The 13,827-nt window shown below is 36.3% G+C and overlaps 1 protein-coding gene and 1 long non-coding RNA gene across 2 annotated transcripts in view; one reads left to right on the forward strand and one right to left on the reverse strand.

Moving 5' to 3' along the window:
- LOC309487005 (uncharacterized protein) overlaps nt 1–13,827 on the reverse strand; it is a 344,782-nt gene that overhangs the window by 151,174 nt on the left and 179,781 nt on the right. The gene's annotated exons all lie outside the window — the stretch shown is intronic.
- Nucleotides 65–13,827, forward strand: part of LOC309487037 — a 206,986-nt gene continuing 193,223 nt past the window's right edge. The window contains exons 1-2 of the long non-coding RNA XR_014201722.1: nt 65–308; nt 341–1,031. This is a non-coding gene — a long non-coding RNA (uncharacterized lncRNA). The remainder of the gene's footprint in view (nt 309–340; nt 1,032–13,827) is intronic.

Here is a 13,827-nt window from a genome sequence, read left to right on the forward strand (position 1 = left end):
CAGCACGCCAAATACGCATTTATTCTATCTAACTTATTTGTAAGTGTGAACTAGTGAAATGCTATTATTAAAGTATTTGAATGTTAGATATGACTCATAGACTTCAATTGTTTCATTACTGGTCGAATGAGCATTTTTTAACGAATCTCTTGAATAAATAGTTAAATGAAAATAAATTTTTAACAGTCACTTGTTGCCACCTACTGGTGTAACAATGTAATTGTTACAATCTTCAGGCTATTTGAAGCATCTAGTTACTTTCAAAATGATTTAGGCCTACTTTATTTTGACCGCTACCGTTGACATCAGTGTTTATATCTGAAATATAAATGTAACGCAGTTCGTTGTTGTGGGAAGGAGGAGGCAGGAACCGGCGAACATTCAAATACTTTAATAATAAAATAAACAAATACAATACGGCCCCTCACGGACGACTGCTGTCACATATAACAAAACACAACATAAAATACAGGCCAGGGGCCCGTTCTTCGTACGTCGCTAACTCAGTTAGCTGGATTTGATTGTTGACGATTTGGCATGATCTTGGATTGTTTGGTTCTTCGACGCTCATCATGGACTTGCTGTCATAGCAACAGGTGCGCAAACTTGAACCTGCTCGCGAGCAGGCTTATTTAATGTAAACAGGATTAGACTGCGGCTTCATAAGCGGAGCTGATATGGGAAGTCCATGGGGAAGTCCAGCGCAGCGCGATAGTGCACTTTCTGAGATGTATATATTTTTTCGTGACTCGTGAGATTGTCGTTTAACACATTATAAAATTGTTGGAAACGCACATTTATTTTCGACTTGTCGGAGTCGGGCTTTAACTGCAGCACAAACTGTTTGCATTGCCCTAAGATTATTTGCGAGTGGCTCTTTCCTTTACACTATTGGAGATGCGGAGAACTTGATGGAAAGTGTTGTCTGTCGTGTCATTCGGAGTTTACCTGGCGCTTTTAGGTTTAAAAAACAGTTTTAGTTTTTTTTGTGGCATTTCCAAGCCACTTAAGACCCAATGTTGTAAAGCAGTGTTTTTTAAAGCAGTTTTTTTTTTTTAGGCTATCATAATTTTTTATGAAGATCATGCCATCATGACCATGCCGATTACAGTATGTGTCACTCAGGCTTCACTAACGTGATTGGTACCATAGACTATAGGCTACCATAGACTGCCATCAAGGCCTCAATGAAGGGGATTATGTGAACAGAAAGGGGGTTCACAATGTAAATGCGCAGCCCAGTTACTATTGTGATTCTTAATATTCCAGATTAATAATATTATATCAAATTTAAAAAAGGCAGTTGACTAAAATCTTCCATATCACAAATGTGAAAGCAAAATGGCCAGGATCTGTGCATGACTTAAGAATTTTCAGAGATTCACATTTATGCACATTATTTGAAAGTGGTAAGGACAGTTCCACAATTAAATATCAAGCTCACTGTATTACACTTATGCTGATCCTAACAGAACTGCATTTTTTCATAGGTGATTATGACATGTTCCTGCCTGCAGACAGGTGTTTTATGACCCCATTCCCTGACCCAAACCAGTTACAATGCAGCTCCAGCCAGGACAAGGCAACACAATGAAATGAACTTTGGCTAACTAAAGGGAAGATTTCAGTGTCTGATAAGTCTGAGGGTTGCACACCTGACAGGGCCTGTGACATTGTTGCATGTGCCATATTACACAACATAAAAAAAAATTAAAAAAAACACTTTTCATTAAATGTTTCATAAAAGACAAATATGCTTAGTTCCTTGAGTTTTATTTCAATTGTTCTTTGTAAAGAAAAGCCAGTGGTCAAGTGCCTGCAACAAGAGATATTAGACACATGCCTCATGCAACAAATAAAAAGGAAAAGTTGGCTATACACTGCCCACCTGTAGGCCTATGTCTCCTCTGTCTGTGCTGACTCTTCTGTAGGCCTTTCTGTAGATGTGGAATCCTGCAACTTATATTGCAGCCATAAAGCATACAAGTATAAATTAAGTAAAGTTATTTAAGCACTTGCAGGTAGGCTAGTTCCTCCATATGACAGTTATCTGAGAGGGTTTATTCACTGTCCAGTACAATGGAAACAAATGGACATTACAAAGTCTTATACTTTCTTTCCTTTGGAAAGTTAGAAAATGTCCACTTACTGCACATATTTCAGCCACCACTTTCTTGGGAACAGATACAAGTGTTGGTGTATTATGTAAAGGTGCACAAAAGAGGAAAACACAATGTCATTACAATGAACTACACTCGGGAAAAATGTGATCAATAACTCATGGCAAAATATTTTTACATTAACATAAGTTTATCAGTTTTCACTTTCACAAGTCAAAGCAATTCATCATTACTCAAGATTTAACAGTTGAAATGACTATACAACTAAGATCTTTTCTTTTTTTCCAGCCTTTTTCTTGGTTGCTTTTATAAACAGACAACCATTTATTTAACAGTTCCTTTTATAGAAGAGACTATAATAACTAAAAATTACCATTATGTAGAATATTTTTGTACTTCACTTTTATTTGTTTCCATGTTCTAGTGTGGTGACTCTGAATGAACAAAGTAATTATGCAATTATTAAAATACAAAAATATAGGCTAATAAGTGATAAAAACATCTAACATGGCCACTTCTAACGGATTTAAATTGTCTGCTACTTTTTGCCAGCCCTCTCTCCTGGCTTTTGCAGACTTTGAGGTGTTCCCTGGCGTTTTAATTAAACATTAAGATTCCGAATAAACTTCGACTATTAGTTCTTGCTCTGCTGCGGAGAAAAACTGTGCCCGCTCTTTGGCCACGCTGAGCAGCCAATAGCAGCGTTGCTGATCAATGTTTCTACTATCGATACATATCCCCTTTTCAACCAGCGCATGAACGCGCAATTATCTCAGATAACTCAATCCAGCGATACTAATCATAAACAACAGGTGTGTTCGAAGAACCGAGTTAGCCAGATCATGATTAGCACGATGATATCATCTTGGATGTGTCATTTGATCTCGGATGTAATAAGCAACGTACGAAGAACGAGCCCCCAGTGTGGCGTGCAGGTGTCGCTCATCATCAATCACGCCACTGGCCTCGCGCCATTCTCTCACAACCCTCGGCCTCGTCCTGTTCGCCACAATAAACTTTTATCCAATTATATTATATCCAATAATTAGAATGTTTGTTAGACAATGTTGAAAAGACTTTTTTTTTTTTTTTTTACACATTTTGCCTATAGGCTAAATACAAATAATAATAATAATAAACTATAATACTGCTATATTATTTAACTGGAATATTTAATTAGACATAAATAAGCTGGAAAAAAAAGACCTGAAATGCCATATGACTCAAATCGGTGAATCTGTTCCCTAAGAACCTTCCAAACGAAGTGTTTCACTAGGACCGTTTAGATGAACAGATTTGCTAGAATGAATCAGATTTTCCAAAGCTACACATGAGAGGAGGACCATTTTAGACGAACCGATTCAATAGAATAAATCGGATTTACCAGCGCTATACATGAGATAGAGCTGACAGTGTGGTTTACCTCCACTCGCTCGTCAGTATGCCTATACAAATGTGACATAAAAACAGAGATTGCCGCGCTGCACAGCTAATCGTTGGGAAAAAGTATCTCTTTACTGGAAAAGCTTGTTTTGAAAGCAGAGCTCTTCTCAAAGCTTTAAGTGTTTGGTGTGTCACCATCATAGTGGAGTGCGGGAAGGATGCACTGAAACTCGATTTAATTTCTAATCATCACTTCATTTTGTAGAAATTGTTTACTCACAGATGACTATGTTGTTGTTACCTTAGAATAAATAATCACTGTAAAAATTAAACAAAGCGGCACAGTATTATCAGCTCAAATTATCGACAGTATGACCGCTGCATAGCCGATGTTGTGACTCTGGAAAGCTCATCGAGCCGGCGCAAAATAAAAACATGATGTTATATGTATTTTTAATAATAGGCTACACTTTACAAATGACATATACACAACATATGATTATTTTGCAGTTTCGTTTTATTTCCAAACCATTGGTAGTATATTCTGGCACCTTTGATTGGATGGGCCAGCCATCAATTTGGGTGGGCCAGAGCCACCCTGGCCCTTATGTGGCCTCGCCACTGGTACATCTACTTGTGCTAACAATATACTTTTTTTCTGTTGCAGACACTGATGCCAACACAGATGTCTCTGAGCAGATCACATCCTCCCCCCTCTCCCCTCTCGCCCGACTGTACATTTACGCCCTACATGGGTGCCTCTGTGAGGTGGCATTCACAGCATCCTGGGATTGGTACTACACCCATGACCACAGACTAGCAGGCCACACAAGCCTTTGGGCGCTCCTTATATACAGCTCTGCCATCTTCTACATGGAAGGTCTAAGTGTGACACTGCAGAAGAAACACTGCCCACTACCAGTCAGGCTGACTGTCTACACTCTCTTCATCTATCTATGGGAGTTCAGCTGGGGGTATCTGCTTAGGCTTTTCGGAGCATGTCCTTGGGACTACTCAGAATTTAGGTATAACTTCATAGGCCTGGTGACACTTGAATATGCTGTTCCTTGGGCGTTGGCGGCACTTGTAGCTGAAAAGCACGTTATTAGGAACACTCTGAAGATGAGGCTATAAACTGACTGTATAAAAAAAAATAACCCACTGTACACATAAACTGTTGAACAGAAACCTTTTACAAATCTTTGATTTTGTTGAAGCGGTCAGTTCACATTATTTCAACTTATTTTTTAAATAATTTTTAACAGCAGAATTCTTTCTTCAAAGAAATCTCCACTAATCAGAGAACTGAAATAAGGTAATTGTAGCAAAAGATCTCTCTAGTGTCCACCCACTCACATAAAGCAGTGTGAAAGACACTATGTACACTCTGCTTAACCATTTGTATATGCATATTTTGCAATGCAATATGTTATTTATATATACACGATCAACATCTTTTAATTAATAGTTTTATATTTATGTTATTTTATATTTCATTATGTAATTTGCAATGCTTGGGATGCATGTAGATTTTACCCTCTTTTTAAAATATTTTTTGCTTCAAATCAAAGTTTGTAGTGCTATTTTGTGGCTGTTTGGTTTGGTTCATGGCTTTCTGGCTTTGGAATGAAACCAGCTCTAATACGTCAGCATTGTTACCTTAGGTAACAAATAAACAGCCTCACACAACCATTGACATAAAACTGTCAGGTCAACAGCTTCCCTTTTTTCACTTGGTTTGTTATGCTGTATTTTACTTATACAGTCCTGTTTTTCTGGCTTGAGGGCATTGAACTGCATCTTACATGATGCAGTATTATCCACCATTGGTGTTATCCACCATTTCTACCACAATGTGGCCAAGTGTGTTGGCTAACTGTTTAGCTAACTTAAACCTCACATTACCTAACCTTACCTACCTTTGCTTTTATGCTTTATGAAACACTGTGCTGAATAGCAGCACATTGTTGTCAGGTAGGCCTACCAACATTATATGGAACCGTGCCATTTAAGATTTCTGTTACCGCAGTTGTAGCGTCTGGACTGAATCACGATGAAACCTTGGTATCGAAATATTCCTCTCGTACCGCTCAAACGATGTATAGTATGTTACGATAAAATATGTTATACTATTTTTACCATCCTTTGGGAGTAAAAATGACCAATTCTGACATCATCATAAAACATGCAAATTAGGAAGTCAGAAGGAGACAAAAAAAAAAACTCTCTTCCGCTAAAAGTTACTAACTACTATTGGTCATTTCACCCAAAATAGGTGTGGACTGATATATCCTTAAAGGACGACGTCAATAGCTCATCTTCCCTAATTTCTTTCTTCCCTGCTCATTTCTTCCCTGCTGGCTCATTTTCTTTTCCTTCGGATGAGACAGCATCTTCCTGATTTTCGGGCAAAACTGACTCTTGAGTTTACCTCGTTCAAATCTTCCCGCAAACGCCCTCTGGAAGAACCCAAAGAATGCTTCGAGTTCACGAACAACGCACCGATGATCTACACACACACACACGTGCATTCTTGCTTAGAACCAAAGATCCATGCAAGTTTTTCTATTGATATTGAGATGTGTTTAAGATTGTTTGCCCTTCCTTAAAGGGCACCTATTATGCAAAATTCACTTTTACATGGTGTTTGAACATAAATGTGTGTTGGCAGTGTGTGAGCAAAACCACCCTAGAATGATAAAAATCCACCCAGTAGTTGTTTTACTATCTCAATAAATCACAAGCACTGTCTCAGAACGCCCTGTTCTAGATTTCCCTCACTGTGACGTAGAAATGCGCTAAGCCCCACCCCAATATTGATTGACAGTCTGGTTTTGGCATAGACCCCGCCCTCGGTGATCTGCATCCTCCATTGTTTCAACGACAGCCGGTGTGTAATGTCTCATAAGAAGTGTAACTTAGGTGTTCTGTTGTGGGATGTAAGAATGGACATAGTAGTCTTCACTGACATCAGAGCCACTGAAAACGCAGCGGATGGATTTTATTTATGAAGAAACGGCGCCACTTAAACTTCCTTCATTTTCTGACTGACTGTTTAGTGAACGAGGGTCAAAGTTAATCAAGTGTGGATCATTGCCTACAGTTCGCGATTCAACGTCACCTCCAGAAGTAAGTGTATTTTATGATTTTTGAGCAAATAGTCATTTCAATCGATGTCAGCCAGTTCAACAACAAATGCGTCTAAAGCTATTTATTGTCGTCGTCATAGATGTCTCAACAAACAACGTCAGACAGTTTACTTAGGTAAAGTTGGTTTTATATTCGCATATTCGCACATTCGCGGACTTCCGCGTTCAATAACTCGTGAACTAAACGTTGTTGCTACACAAAACACCTATCACATATAACTACAGATTAAACACCAGAAGCTACAACATAATTTTCCTCAAAACGATCTTTCCTTCGCACTGGACAAAATACATTCATCTCTATGCGCAGGCTGCTAAGAAGGGACCATCTGCAAAGTGCAAACCCGAAGGAAAGCTCGTTTTAAGAAGAAGATTTAAATATTAAAACAATGTTATTTGTGTAGTAACAATATTCAGCTCACGAGATATTGAACGCGGAACTCCGCGAATATGCGAATATAAAATCAACTTTACCCAAGTTGCAGACTTGATAATTTAGGACCTTCAGGACCACATACGTGGACAGCACCATGAACATAATCAAGTAAAAAAAAATAAAAATAAAGTTGCCAACCAGGATAGAAATAGTTTCAGGTTTGATATTTGCTGCATATTTGTACTTTTTTGTAGGCTACTGTACATACAGTACGTATGTGTAATACGTAGCAAATATGTTTTATGTAAAAGTTACAGTAATTCACCAAAGGGATTTTTTTCATGTTCCAAAGGTTGTAGTATGGTCCTACTGACCAGACTGACTTACTACATGTGAAATTTTGACAATACCTCCCTTACTGTACGTTCAGTATACAAATATTAATTTTAAAAAATTACAGCAATTCACCTAAAGTATTTTTTCCTGTTCCAAAGGCTGTAGTGCTTTCCTAGTGATCAGACTGACTTACTACAGGTGGAATTTTGACAATATCTCCTTTACTGTACATACAATAAACAAATAAGTTTAAGAAAAAATTACAGTAATTCCCCTAAAGTATTTTTTCATGTTCCAAAGGCATAGTGCTTCCCTAGTGATCAGACTGACTTACTACAGGTGGAATTTTGACAATAACTCCTTTACTGTACGTACAATAAACAAATATGTTTAAGAAAAAATTACAGTAATTCCCCTAAAGTATTTTTTCATGTTCCAAAGGCATAGTGCTTCCCTAGTGATCAGACTGACTTACTACAGGTGGAATTTTGACAATAACTCCTTTACTGTATGTACAATAAACAAATATGTTTAAGAAAAAATTACAGTAATTCCCCTAAAGTATTTTTTCCTGTTCCAAAGGCTGTAGTGCTTTCCTAGTGATCAGACTGACTTACTACAGGTGGAATTTTGACAATAACTCCTTTACTGTACGTACAATAAACAAATAAGTTTAAGAAAAAATTACAGTAATTCCCCTAAAGTATTTTTTCCTGTTCCAAAGGCTGTAGTGCTTTCCTAGTGACCACACTGACTTACTACATGTTAAATACTGCCAATACCTTACTGTAAGTATAGTACAAACATATTATTATTAAAAAGTTACTGTAATTTCTCCTTTTTTCATGTTCCAAAGGTTATAGTATGTTCCCAGTGATCACTCTACTCAATTAACTTTGATAAATGTATTAGGTAAAAGTATGTATTAGAACTGCTGTTCCTTGTACAACACAATTCTTTCATTGATTAAAAAAAGCAGATATTTTAGGTTAATAATATTTTCAATGTTATAAATAAGCAACACCCTTATTGTAATTATTCAAGTTAAGTTTTTGTTATGAAGTCCTGAAGAAGTGGATTCTGGAACACACTGCTGCTTCAATGTATATCTAATGAGTGATTATAATCAAGGTATTAATCAATAGTTTTCCTTCTATATATCAAATGAGTTGAATGAATTCTCTAGGCTTATGAGATTTTACTTTGTTAAAGAAATTATCAGTGTGATTATCGAAAATGTTATTTCATGTATCCTTTAAATGTCTGTATTTGATATCTGAGGTGTAACATAAGGGTCTGGCCCATGCCAGGAATGCAGTAACAGTGTTTGCTCATTTAGCCCGGCTTCCAGAGATGAAATATGGACTTCTTTAACAGGTGTCACTACATCCATCTGCTTTTCCAGGCTACCCTGATAGCAATGGTCTCAGGAGTCATTGAAACCTATAGTTGAGAGACCATTTCTTAGTTAAAGTCTTTACTTTACAGTTAGATTTAAAGTATCCACTCCTTGAGAGAAAGAACATGTTATCTTAATGTTTTGAGAAGACTCTCCTCCTCACCAAATCCAATCTTGAAGAAACTGTGTCTGTGTGTGTTAGTATTTTGGTTACATGTTAAGGAACAAGTGGAAATATAGCTGCAAGCAGCGATACGGGGCCAAGCTGAAGCAGCAGCAAGAGCAGGAATAGTAAAAACAGCAGAAATTGAAGAAAAAAGAGCTGGTTTAGAAGTATAGGTGAAAATAAACTCAAAATGAACAGAAGTTCAGATGAGAATGAACATATAATGAACAAGACATACATTAATCCAAGAGGAAGAAAGATTAGTACAACGTTGAATAATAAAGGAATCGACATGACACAACATTACACACAATTTTTTTTAAATCATCCCACACGGGGCTCAAACCCATTATCTCTGGGTCAGATACCTGTCACTCATATCATTGCGCCACTGGGAAGTTGCGTTTTTAGCAAGATGAAGAAGGTCCAGTAGTTCAAGTGAGAAGCAATTCAAAATGAATAATTTTTTGTATAAATTTGCTGCATGTTGTATTTATCGAGTTCGCTCACATATAGACACCATGTCTGGAACAGAAGCAACTTTTACACCACAATACCTCTTGCGGTCTGGGAATGTGCCACACAGGATTCAAACCCACAACCGGAATGGTTCAGGGCTCATGGCACGTGGTTTAGCAGCTTGCGCCACTCAGTTGACGCTGTCTTACCAAGCTGCCGAGGAGAGGCTTAAGTGTAAGAATGAGCACACAAAGGCATGTTAACCAGATTAGTTAAGTTAGCAAGTTAAGTTAGCTTAATGCTAATGTAGTTTATGGTTAGCCTTATAGCTGAAGAGCAACATTAGAAAGAATGGCATCAGGTTAGCATGCTAACCAATTAGCATGCTAAGCAAACTACCATAAGGCAACAAATACAGGTCAAATTTGGAGAAAAGTATATCAGGAACGATAGCAAAAATAAAAAAAAATCTGTTCAGTCACTTCTGTGTGGCTTGGTCCAAAGATCATCTGAGCCAATTTTTGAAAAAATTGAACAAAATTTGAATGAGGAGTAGCACAAAAAAAATTGAACACTGCCCATTACAGTAGTGGCCATTTTGAAAAGTACAGAGTCTTAATGTAAGATATTGATTGTGATCACCATAATGAGTGGAATCAGGTGTACTAAGTGTCATTTTACATCTATTTACATTCACATCTAGATCAAAGGGTTCAAAAGCTATAATCCTTTTAATGTTGAATTTTTGAACTGGTGGTGGCGCTATAGAGTTGGTCCTAGACTGGAGACTCAAAAATTGGTCCAATTACTATTCATTACAATCACTACAAGCGTGGAAGGTCACGACGTGCCTAAATTCAGGGTCCGAATGTCAGCCGCATAATTGATGGAGATATGCTTCAGTCTATCTATGTGTAGAAAATGTGTGATTATTTATTAGCCAATCAGAACCTACTTTTGATCACTGGTTCTGATTCTTGACTTCTGCCTGATAATAAACTGCAAACATTCTTCAGTAAAATTTCCTTTAATTTATTATAATTCTGACTCTTGTCTTAAATTGAGTGCACTTCTAACTCCTGGTCTTAATAAATCATATCTGGTCCATGGGTCTTTAACTGTAAGTCCCAAAATGCAGATATACAATGGTAATCCATATTGCAACAAGGACAATAAAGCAGAAGTTTCAGCAGATATTCTTTAATGATGTTCCACTGTTTAAGGTACACAGTGAGCACAACCATTGGGTATCTTTTTCAGGTAGCTTGTCTGGTGATAGTCCAATGCAGCTTACATTGGGTACCATCTTTGGCACTGTTCACGTTGGTAAACATGACAAGGATTAACTATGTAACAAACCACTAACAGTTATAGTTATGTGTGTTAACCAATTACATAATGCAATGAATAGATATTAAATAACATGTTCAATTGCTTAAATATTTTTGTTTACCCAAAGTAGTCCTGACTGAAAACATTTGAAAAAATTGTATTCAAACACACACATTTGTTTTACTTAAACTTTTACGTCACTTCACTAAAAGAAAATATAGTAAAGTAAAAAGTACTTGACAAAACAATCAGTTAAAGGGTTTATGATAATATAAGAACAACTTAAACCAAGAGAGGATCAACAACAGCAAAATTTTGAAGAAGTGAAATTGAAATATTACTCTAACCACGAGGAATTAATTATAATAACTTTTATGTATAATCCTAGTGGTATTCCATGAACAATTAGAAAGATAATAGAAATAAAACAGTGCACTGTACAGTATCTTGAATGCCTCCATGATCTTGTTGTTCATTATCTGTCAGATTTGCTGCACCAATCCGTACAGGTTCAGTCACTACTGTTAATAATAATGTAGCCCCTATTAATGTACTACAACCTTAAACAAACAAAACACCTTTTAGTGAATTACAGTTATTATATATATTATTATGTAAAACAGTATTATTAGGTATTGTCAAAATTTCACCTGGAGTAAGTCAGTGTGGTCACTAGGAAAGCACTACAATCTTTGGAATATATATATAAAAAAACACTATAGGTGAATTACAGTCTATTACATAAACATATGTAATAAACACATGTAATAATGTTTATTACATAAAAATATTTGATAATTGTACAGTAAAGGAGGTATTGTCAAAATTCCACCTGTAGTAAGTCAGTCAGGTCACTAGGAAAGCACTACACCCTTTGGAACATGAAAAAATACTTAGGGTGAATTACAGTATTTAAAAAAAAAAAACATATTTGTCAACTGTACGCACAGTAAGGGACTTTTTGTCCAAATTTCACCTGTAGTAAGTCAGTCTGGTCTGTAGGAAAACACTACAGCCTTTGGAACCCGAAAAAATACTTAGGGTGAATTACAGTAATTAAAAAAAAACGTATTTGTCAACTGTACGTACAGTAAGGGAGTTTTTGTCAAAATTTCACCTGTAATAAGTCAGTCCTTTCACTAGGAAAGTACTACAACCTTTGGGATATATATAAAAAAACACTATAGGTGATTTACAGTTTATTTCATAAACATATGTAATAAACATATGTAATAATATGCTCATTACATAAACATTTGATAATTGTACAGTAAGGGAGATATTGTCAAAATTTCACCTGTAGTAAGTCAGTCTGGTCACTAGGAAAGCACTACAACCTTTGGAACACGAAAAAATACTTGGGGAGAATTACAGTAATTAAAAAGAAAAACATGTCAACTGTACGTACAGTAAGGGAGATATTGTCAAAATTTCACCTGTAGTAAGTCAGTCTGGTCCTTAGGAAAGCACTACAGCCTTTGGAACACGAAAAAATACTTAGGGTGAATTACAGTAATTTTTTAAAAAACATATTTGTCAACTGTACGTACAGTAGGGGAGTTTTTGTCAAAATGTCACCTGTAGTAAGTCAGTCTGGTCCTTAGGAAAGCACTACAGCCTTTGGAACACGAAAAAATACTTAGGGTGAATTACAGTAATTTTTAAAAAAACGCATTTGTCAACTGTACGTACAGTAAGGGAGTTTTTGTCAAAATGTCACCTGTAGTAAGTCAGTCTGGTCCTTAGGAAAGCACTACAGCCTTTGGAACACGAAAAAATACTTAGGGTGAATTACAGTAATTTAAAAAAAAACTTATTTGTCAACTGTATGTACAGTAAGGGAGTTTTTGTCAAAATTTCACCTGTAGTAAGTCAGTCTGGTCCGTAGGAAAGCACTACAACCTTTGGAACATGCAAAAATGATTTAGATGAATTACAGTAATTTTTTCATAAACTTATTTGATAATTGTACGTACAGTAAGGGAGGTATTGTCAACATTTCACGTGTAGTAAGTCAGTCTGGTCACTAGGAAAACACTACAGCCTTTGGAACACGAAAAAATTATTTAGGTGAATTACAGTAATTTTTTTTAAAACGTATTTGTCAACTGTACGTACAGTAAGGGAGTTTTTGTCCAAATTTCACCTGTAGTAAGTCAGTCTGGTCACTAGGAAAGCACTACAGCCTTTGGAACACGAAAAAATACTTAGGGTGAATTACAGTAATTTTTTAAAAAACATATTTGTCAACTGTACGTACAGTAAGGGACTTTTTGTCAAAATATCACCTGTAGTAAGTCAGACTGGTCACTAGGAACATGCTACAACCTTCGGATAGTAAAAAATCCTTTTGGTGAATTAATGTAATTTTATTCTAAAATGATGTATGTACATTATGTATAGTGAGGCAGGTTTCCTAAATACAATCATTATAATTCACTTTTTATTGTTGCTAAAGTACAATCAATAGCATTAGAAGACATAATGTGAGAGATATTTGCTGGTACATCTGTACTTTGCAAAAATGTAGTTGTCTGTTTGCACACAATGAAAAAAAATAGAACTTTTTAGACGGTCCCTATCCTGTTTACCACACTACATTGGACATTCAGTGGACATTCGCAACTTTGTATGCCATTAAAACAATATTTGCCCATTGATCGATTGTGGAGAGTGTTGTAGCTCACCATCTTTGTCCTAAAGATCATGTAGCTGCTTTTGTTTTACAAAAATGTGCTTTATTGCGCTTGTTATTGAGACAGTTTTTAAGCAAAAAAGTGTGAATGTGCGAATATAAAACCAACTTTAGTAGACAGACTTATGTCACGTAGGCTATCATTTTTGCAGCAATTACAAATGTAAATAAATTAAGGTCTGCTCTATCTCCATAGACAGTATATAAACGTCTATCTCCCTCCCCTTAAAGGTATAGCGGAGGATGTTTTACTTCCTGGTGGGTAGTCTAAACTATTGGTCCTCCTAATTGTCAATCATTCTGGTGAATCAATCAAACTTTTCAAAAAGTGGAGAGGGCGGGTCTTATCTAAAATTTGGAAAGATCCTCCGCTATACCTTTAAGAAAAAAATAAATAAATCGTTTGTACTTA

Source organism: Leuciscus leuciscus, assembly GCF_965113295.1.
Source record: "Leuciscus leuciscus genome assembly, chromosome: 22".
In the NCBI taxonomy this organism is placed as follows: Eukaryota; Metazoa; Chordata; class Actinopteri; order Cypriniformes; family Leuciscidae; genus Leuciscus; species Leuciscus leuciscus.